Source organism: Salminus brasiliensis, chromosome 21 (assembly GCF_030463535.1).
Source record: "Salminus brasiliensis chromosome 21, fSalBra1.hap2, whole genome shotgun sequence".
NCBI lineage: Eukaryota > Metazoa > Chordata > Actinopteri > Characiformes > Bryconidae > Salminus > Salminus brasiliensis.
In genome coordinates, this window is record NC_132898.1 from 32,907,757 (window position 1) to 32,916,539 (window position 8,783).

The 8,783-nt window shown below is 43.7% G+C and overlaps 1 protein-coding gene across 2 annotated transcripts in view; it reads right to left on the bottom strand.

The window, feature by feature from the left end:
• plekha6 (pleckstrin homology domain containing, family A member 6) overlaps positions 1-8,038 on the bottom strand; it is a 153,222-nt gene extending 145,184 nt beyond the window's left edge. Inside the window, exon 1 of one of the 2 annotated variants that reach the window (XM_072665527.1) lies at positions 7,782-8,038. The gene's annotated coding sequence lies outside the window, so the exon portion shown is untranslated. The remainder of the gene's footprint in view (positions 1-7,781) is intronic. The other variant, XM_072665526.1, reaches the window with a different exon arrangement.
• Positions 8,039-8,783: the final 745 nt, after the last annotated feature.

The window sequence follows — 8,783 nt, forward strand, 5'->3', positions numbered from 1 at the left end:
GTTCTATACCATTCCAAATAGTCCAAGCTGTTTTAAAGCATCCTAATTACCCTGATTCATTGGGAACAGCTGTTTTAATCAACTCAACAGGAGAAAAACAGCAGCTCTCTGCAGTTGGTTTGTGGACAGTCATGGCTAAGACAAAGGAGCTCACTAAGGACCTGCGGCTGTGCATTGTGGCCGCTCACAAGTCAGGAAAGGGCTATAAAGCCATATCAAAATGTTTTCAAGTTCCAGTGGCTACAGTGCAAAGTATTATTAAAAAATACAAGAAGTTCCGCACTGTGGAAAATCTCAGAAGATGTGGTCGGAAGCCAAAAGTGACACCTGTGCTGGCCAGGAGAATAGTGAGAGAGGTGAAGAAAAATCCAAGGATCACCACCAAGGCCATCCTGGTGAATCTGGACTCTGCTGGTGGCGACATCTCAAGGCAGACAGTTCAACGGACACTGTACACTGCTGGGTTCCCTGGACGCAGGCCAAGGAGGACACCACTTCTCCAGAAAAGGCACACAAAAGCCCGCTTGACCTTTGCAAATGCTCATCTGGACAAAGAAGAAGACTTCTGGTGTTCTGTTTTATGGTCAGATGAAACAAAAATTGAATTGTTTGGCCACAATGATGTGTGCACCATTTGGCATAAAAAAGGAGAAGCCTTCAACCCTAAGAACACCATCCCCACTGTCAAACATGGTGGTGGGAACCTAATGTTTTGGGGGTGTTTTTCAGCCAATGGACCAGGGAACTTGATCGCAGTAAATGGCACCATGAAAAAAGAGCAATACATCAAGATTCTCAACAACAACATCAGGCAGTCTGCAGAGAAACTTGGCCTTGGGAACCGGTGGACATTTCAGCACGACAACGACCCAAAACACACAGCCAAAGTGGTGAAGAAATGGTTAGCAGACAAAAACATTAATGTTTTGCAGTGGCCCAGCCAGAGTCCTGACTTGAATCCAATTGAGAATCTGTGGAGGGAGCTAAAGATCAGGGTGATGGCAAGGAGACCCTCGAACCTCAAAGAGTTGGAGCTCATCACTAAAGATGAATGGGCAAAAATACCAGTGGAGACATGCAAAAAGCTGGTCAGCAATTACAGGAAGCGTTTGATTGCTGTAATAGCCAATAAAGGCTTTTCTATTAATTATTGAGAAGGGTATGAATAATTTTGGACATGCCACTTTTTGTTCAAATGTGTATAAAAGCTGAGAAATATTTTTTCCCACAATGATGCCTCTTGTACATCATCGTGTTATCTCCTGGGAGATGCCTGTGTCATTTCCAGGCAAAAATATAATTTCTGGTTAAATAAAAGTAAATTTAAGTCAAACTTTGACAGGGGTATGAATACTTTCGGGCATGACTGTATATATATATATATATATATATATATATATATATATATATATATATATATATAATCACTTTGGCCAGTATTATCACTTATTATTAGCATTATGAATATGAATATTTTCTTACTATGTATAGAACTTTTGCTTATATTTCTACTTTTTGTTTGTTTGATACATATATTCTTTATTTATATAATATAATATATTATATATTATATTATATATATATAATATAATTATATATAATATATATAAGCACCATTGGATTGCTCCTCAGTTTTGTTGAACACTGTGCAATGACAATAAAAGCCTCTTATCTTATGTTATTACTGGCACTGGTCACTAAATGTTCATATTGGTTAATTATATTGGTCCTTAATTAAAGCTCAAGCTCTTAGCGTTCCTCATCTCCCACTGGTGTGGAACTGGTGCAGACTTGAACGCACAGACGTGGAGCTGAAAGAGTTAACCCAGGACTGTAAGGCAGTCTGCTGTAGACTTGGCATGTCTTCTGGCAGTCGCACAGACTCTCCCCACACAAAACAACCCGGGGGAGTCGAGCTGTTTTTCCTCATAAGAGGGACTGTCAGGCTTGGTGTTTGTTTACGAAACACACGGTTAGATGCGCCTGTAATAACGAATTAATAACAGATCTGCCAGCGAATACTCGAATAGTCGAGGTCCTGAGTGGGTGCAGCGACCGGCCTTGAGGGAAGCTATCTCTTCACCTCATCACCCTCTCATCCTTTATCTCCCAGTTTCACCCCCTCATTTCCATCTGCACACGCTACCCCATCTTCCTCCATCTCCCTCTTCCTTTGTCCTTCCATTTCCAGATGATGTCCCCGGTCGTTCTGGTGTAGGTGATTTGATGGGTTGCCGTGGAAACGTTGCGGGTGAGGCCCGGCCTCGTGGTTAAGGTGAACAGCTCATAAGATTAACCTCTTAATCTTCGGCTCTTCGTGCCGTCGTGCATACATCAACCTACATACAAAGGACGTTCGCTTAGCCACAAACAGGCGACTGGAGCCCGTTTAGCCCAGTGCTGGTCGCCATCCATGCATAATTACATTTAATTAAGCGTATGTTGAAGGACAGCGGCACACGGCACAGCTGAATTAGCATACAGTAGACGCAGGCAGGCTCATGGTAAATAGGCTCCAGCTTATTACCTCCCACCCAACTGAGCTAGGCTAAATGAAATGGGCCAAATCAGTGTGGCGCCATGTTGCAGACTGACGAATGTGGAGATGGCAGAACCAGAACCATTCACTGTTCTACAAGGTTCTACGAAGAAACTCCATCCATGTTTAATTAAATTATGTATACATAGACATCACGTTTTGTTTCTTTGATTAGTTTAGTAAGTAGAAAATGAATGACAAGTGAGTGTCTGACCATGCAAATGTTTGGGCACCCCAAGAGTCTTGAGCTCTCAAATAACCAGAACCAAGGTAGGTGTTACCCTAGATTGTAATGCAGCTAAGAAATGGCAGCTAACATGAACAGCTGGGGTCAAGCTGAGGTCTAGAAGACCAAGAAAACCTTCATAGTCTGCAAAAGACCATCAAGGAGATTGGTCAGACTCTGGACTGCTGGAGCACTGTTCTACTGTGCAGCAACACTAATATCACCTTTGTGGAAGAGACCTCTTCATTAAATTCTTACTCACCTAGGGGGGAGTTACGATATTTCAGGGCTGTGCGTTGGCAAGAACCCGGTGATCAAATTGTAGCCATGATGTTTACATTTTTATCAAATATTTGTATTTTATATTTATGCTAGATTACTTTATCTCCAGTCACAATATAAAACTTATTTGCATAAAATCCAATCAGAAGAGTGGGATCTGAAGACAGAGCACAACACTGCCCTCTAGTGGTCAGGGCTTAAAAACAACACTAAATGAACCACTGTCTGCCACTAATGTTCACTTTAATCTTAAACTATTTATTAATAATCAATACCATGTTTTTGAGAATCGATACAGTACTGCAAAATATAACATCGTGATCCTTTGATATATTGATATTTTTTAGACCTGTACTGATCATTCAAGGTTTTTCATTTTTTGTTATTCTGAAACAGTAGAAATATAGAGATAAAGTAATCTTGCTTAAAATATGAATTAAAAATATTTTCTGAAAATATTCAAATCAGGTAAAATTCTGCTTGCTTAGCTATTTAGAGGAGCAGAAATTGTGACCGGGGTGCACAAACGCCCACTCTGTGCTGAGTCTGAGTCTCTACACACCTGCAGTGAAGTTGGTGGTAAATAATAAACGTACTAAAGCTCTGAACACTGCATCAGCTTTTAGTCTTAGCTGTAATGCTCTAAACTCACGGCTGACCATCTATCTAGTTCGCATTGTGTCATCATTTTTTGTTTTTTGGGTGGTGGGGGGGGGCTTATGTAAGAAGTCGCTCTGTATCATGATTATTCTGACGTCACGGCTGAGCACTGCAGTGACACAAGCGGCCTGATGTGATGTGACAGCCATGTGTCAGTGCAGCACACACTAATGGTGGGAGTGGGGCGAAACGCGAGCGTGAACGGGAACATGCAGTGCTGGTTATTTCTGCCCGGCTCTGCAGACGCTCTGATCTCCGCTCGGATCTGAAATCGCTGAGCCGCTGTTCAGTATTCTGTCTGATCCCTCGGCAGCGACAACGCCACATTCAGAGAGGGCCTGGGCACCTGCGCGAACCTCGGAGACGCTGGACGCTACAATTCAGCTTTCAGCTACTTTAGGTTGCACCCATTGCTGACACAGATGTGCAAATGCACATATACACACGGCTTGTCTCGTCCCTGTAGAGAAGACCTGCCAGTAGAATAAATAGAATAGGACTCACTGGAGCAGATGAACATGAACCTACTGGAACCACGTAGCTATTGGTTACCATAAGAAGCCCCCCCAGCATGGAGCTGCGGAGCAGTCTGAATGACTTTGTTTACATCCTAATGTCTGAATTTGGCAGATGCTTAAAATAATACACACCCTTTTTCACTGCTGGAGGTGATGGATAATTTGGTAAACACTAACAACTCTGTTGCCATATTTATCAAAAACCCTGTCTGAGTTAATTGCAGTACTGTTCAGCCCTAGTGGTTCTGAATAAGACGTTCCACATACTGCTACTGCGCCTGAACGACGACGACGAAGAGGATGATGATGAAAAAGATTCCTTAGCCACACACAGACACACACACACAAAGCCTACACACACCTGAAAACACACATGCAGCTTTTCTTCACTACAGTCTCCACACACTGCAGCCAATGCGAGACAAAGACAACAGCTCTCAAAAACAGAAGAGCTGAAGCGTGGGGCGGCCGAGACAGGTCACCAGTGTGCCTCTATGACAGAACACGCTCACACTGTCTCCACACTGTGTTACCGTCTTCTATTGTCTTCTACCGCCTTCTACCATCTTCTACTGTCTTCTGCGGTCTTTTACTGTCTTCTACTATCTTTAACAGTGTTCTACCACTTCTACTGTCTTCTACCATCTTCTACCATCTTTAACAGTCTTCTGAGGTCTTCTACTGTCTTCTACCGTCTTCTACTGTCTTCTACCATCTTCTACTGTCTTCTATTATCTTTAACAGTCTTCTACTGTCTTCTGAGGTCTTCTACTATCTTTAACAGTCTTCTACTGTCTTCTGAGGTCTTCTACTGTCTTCTACTATCTTCTACTGTCTTCTGCAGTCTTCTGTGGTCTTCCACTGTCTTCCACAGTCTTCAATGGTCTTCTACTGTCTTCTACTGTTTTCTGCGGTCTTCTACTGTCTTCTACTATCTTTAACGGTCTTCTAATGTCTTCTACTGTCTTCTGCAGTCTTCTGCTGTCTTTTGCGATCTTCAACGGTCTTCTAATGTCTTCTACTGTCTTCTACCATCTTCTACCGTCTTCTGTCGTCTTCTACTGTCTTCTACTGTCTTCTACCATCTTCTACTGTCTTCTACCGTCTTCTGCTGTCTTCTACTGTCTTCTGCTGTCTTCTCCCGTCTTCTTCTGAGCAAATCAGACATTTTCCAGTATCCTCTAGCACCCACAAAGGCAGAAAAACAAACAGACACATCCGCTCACACAGTGTTTGCCCTGAATCCAATCCACTGTTTGAAGTACCAACATTAACACCCTGTAAAGTGTGTGAAATGTGTAAAATTAGGGGGTTAATTGTATTAGTGCTTCCCTGTATTTATCCTGACGGAGATTATGTCAACCTAAACACCCACCCACCCCCACTCCAATCCCAACCCCCCCCCCCCACACACACACACACACACACACTGGAGGAATCCGCTAAACAGCTCATCTGTTGAAGTCAGCTCAGCTTATCCTCAAAATGAAAGTGTGCTTGAGCCGTGCTGCAGCTCGGACGAGTCCTGCAACTGGTGTATTTGGCATGCCGGACGACGCTGCGCTGCTCTGAGCAGCCGCATGAATCAAACAAACAGGGCATACAGAGCGAGAGAGCAAGAGAGAGACAGGTGGTGGCACTCCGGGGGGACGAGCAAGGGGTACATTTGGTTCTGTCCCAGCATCTGTAATCAGTGACAGACACAGACAGCGTGAATCTTTAAAAGAACACAACCCGTCCTACTGGTCAATCCAGTTACACCAACGTCCAGAACTGCAGGCAACACACTGCATGTGGGTTACATAACATACACTAAGTGTCCAAATGTTTGTGGACACCCCTAATTCAGCTTTCTGCTACTTTGGGTTGCACCCATTGCTGACACACACTCACACAGCTTGTCTAGTCCCTGTAGAGAAGTACTGCCAATAGAATAGGACTGGTGCAGAAAAAAGATGAACCTATTGGCACCATGCTGCCTAATGCCAGGCGTGGGCTAGTAGAGGGGTATAAAGCCCTGCAGCATTGAGGAGCTGTGGAGCAGTGGAAGAACTGTGTTCTCTGGAATGATGGTGGAGGAGCTCCATCCAGTACTTTTGAATGGGATGAGTTTTGGAGTTTGAGTTGAGACAGGGTGGTAACCATCAATCCAACATCCTAACCTCTTTAACACTCTTGTCGCTGAATACAATCAATCAAATCCTCACAGCAATGCTCCTCCAAAACCTAGAAGAAAGTCTTATTCCCTGGACAGTAGAGACAGTTACTCCAACAAAGGCAGGATCAGCTCTTTTTTAATACCATTGATTTTAGAAGAGACTGAAAAGAATGAGCAGGTGTCCCAATACTTTTGTCCATACAGTCCTAAACTGTTCTTGGTTAGAACACAGAGTTCTAGAAAAAATATCTAACAGGATAGAACTGTTTCCACATGTGGAGCATTAAGTAAAGGGTCTATACCCATTAAAGAGTTTTCCTAGAACTGCACAACCAAGCCAGGAACCGTGTAGGAACCTGAGACGTTAGGTCTGAGACGTTAGGTCTGAGACGTTAGGTCTGAGACGTTAGACTTTGGTATAGAACCTTTACCTTATACTGAGGTTCTTTCATATTGAATGCTATCAGACCTAATGTCTCAGACCTAGATAAGTATATATCTTAGAACTGAACAATTTAGGAACCTCTATTTTTTGGGGATGAGACATTATGTCTGATAGGATTCAATATTAAAGAACCTCAGTATAAAGTTATGGTTCTATACCTGATAAATATGTATCCTAGAACAACTTAGGAACCTCTATTTTTTGAGGATGAGACATTATGTCTGATAAAAGATTAAAGAACCTCAATAAGGTAATAAGGTTCTATACCCATTGTACAGTTTGTGAGAACTGCATGTCCAAAAGACTGTGAGACATTAGGTCTGATAGATCAGGTAATGGTTCTGTTCCAGATAAATAAATAAATCTCGGTACTCTATGTTCCAACCAAAAAACACTTGGGAACCTCATATGTTTTAAGGGGTGAGACGCTCTGATTAATGTTAATGGTTCGATTACATAGAGAACTCTATGTTCTAACCAAAACCAGGGTGAGCTATTAGGTCCGACAGGGTTTAGGATTAAAGCACCTCATTAAGGTAAAGGTTCTAAACCCACTGGAGAGTTTACTGTACATCCTAGCTGAGAACCATGTAGGACCCTATATTTTATTTCAGATATGATGTGGGGCGTTAGGTCCGATAGGGTGATTCCAACTTTTAGATGGGTACGCAATTAGAGCACCACAGGACACATTCTCCATGTCCTTAATTCCAGTGCACATCAAATATTCACATATTCATCTGCATCCTCAAACAGCCGACCCTGTGGATTCAGCATGGAGCGCACACACATCATCAAAGCAGAGCCAGAACGGCAGTAGCACATGGAGCTGCTGACATCTGGCCATTTCAGTGCTGCTTACCCAAACACACGCAGAATAGCCCCGAGACGAGCTACATCAACAGACGCAAGCACCATTCATAACCATGAACCATGAGTGAGTGAATACTCACCAGCCACCTGCTACAGCCTCCTCTTGCTGCTTGACATTTGATGCTTGAGACCGCCCGTCTTCAGTATGTCCACAAAAGATGAAGGTGAAGCTTGGATGGTCAGCTTGGAAGCCTTAATGTGGGGGAAAGCCACAATGGCCATTCATTCAGCAGCAGCAGCAGCAGCAGCAGTAAGCAGCAGCAGTAAGCAGTGAGAACAGCAACAGTGCTCGCAGGCGCAGGCGCAGGCGCAGGCTGCAGGGCTGAGATGCTGTACAATAACAAGCATCCTCCTCTCAGGCAGGGATGAAAGGAGGGAGTGACAGCGCAGCAGAGACAGGGCGGGAGGAGGGGAGGAGAATGGATCGCACAGAGCATGCCCACTGCAAATCCTCCAGGGTCACATGACTTCATCTGAGCTGTCAGTCAGTGGTGGAGGGAAAGAAGGCGGGTGGAAAGGAGGGAGGGAGGGAGGGAGGGAGGGGGCGAGCAGCCTCCATGGCCGATCAGTCCAGTGAAGGCTGGTGGGCGGTGGCATCACAGCTGCTGGTCATTCTTTCATGACAGACAGAGCAGGAGAAAAACCTGTATAATATCCTACGGCCCACCTCCGGCACCCAGCCCACCAATGGGAGTGAGGTATTAATGGTTCCCTCCTGGATAGGTTAACCCTTTTTTGGCTGGGCTGCACAACAGACAAAAACACAGGAGATTCCTTATTAATGAAGGCAGTCATTGAACAAAGGCAGGATTGGGCTTATGGGTCTATAATATTATATTTATATCATAATTCAATTTAACCTGATCATTTTCCAACTGTATCCCAAATAAATAACCATAATAATAATAATAATAATTCATTTAAAATGATCATTTTCTGAAGTTAACTGGCTAGTTTTGTTACAGTGCCTTTACAATTCATCCATGTAGAGCAGTGGTTCCCAATCCTGGTCCTGAAGAAGCTCCCGTCCTACACATTTTAGTAGATCCCAGCTCTAACACACTACCCTCAACTTAGGAAGA